We start from the raw sequence: 554 nt of genomic DNA, 5'->3' as shown, positions 1-554 counted from the left end.
ATATATATATATATATATATAAATATATATATATATATACACATACACACACATGCAAAATCTACATATATATGTGTATATAAGTCTTGTTATTATTGCACATGCCCAGACTAAACGTGATTGCAGGCAATCCTGTTGTGACCACCCCTTCACATGCTTTTATTTTTTCTTACTTTAGACAATGTACATGTATTTATGTTCCTTCTTAAGTTGGAACGCGTTGATTTGTGGAATGGTTTGGCTGCCATAACTAGCTTGTCGAGCGACCACCTAGAGGCTCCCTCCTTGGCTCGTCGTCTGCCAGTCTGTTTGCATGCATGTCTCTATGCTTGTATGTATGTATGTATGTATGTTTATATGTACGCATATCTGTGCGTATATATACCCCCACCCAATATTTACATATGTATTGATAGTTGCATAGATGTACACACGTAAGCAGACTATTAAATATGTTATATACACACATTAAATACATATATATCTTATACGCACTTATATGTGTGTGCATGCATGTATATATGTATGCATGTATGTATATGTGCATATATATA

Source organism: Octopus bimaculoides, chromosome 23 (assembly GCF_001194135.2).
Source record: "Octopus bimaculoides isolate UCB-OBI-ISO-001 chromosome 23, ASM119413v2, whole genome shotgun sequence".
NCBI lineage: Eukaryota > Metazoa > Mollusca > Cephalopoda > Octopoda > Octopodidae > Octopus > Octopus bimaculoides.
This window is presented reverse-complemented; position numbering follows the sequence as displayed.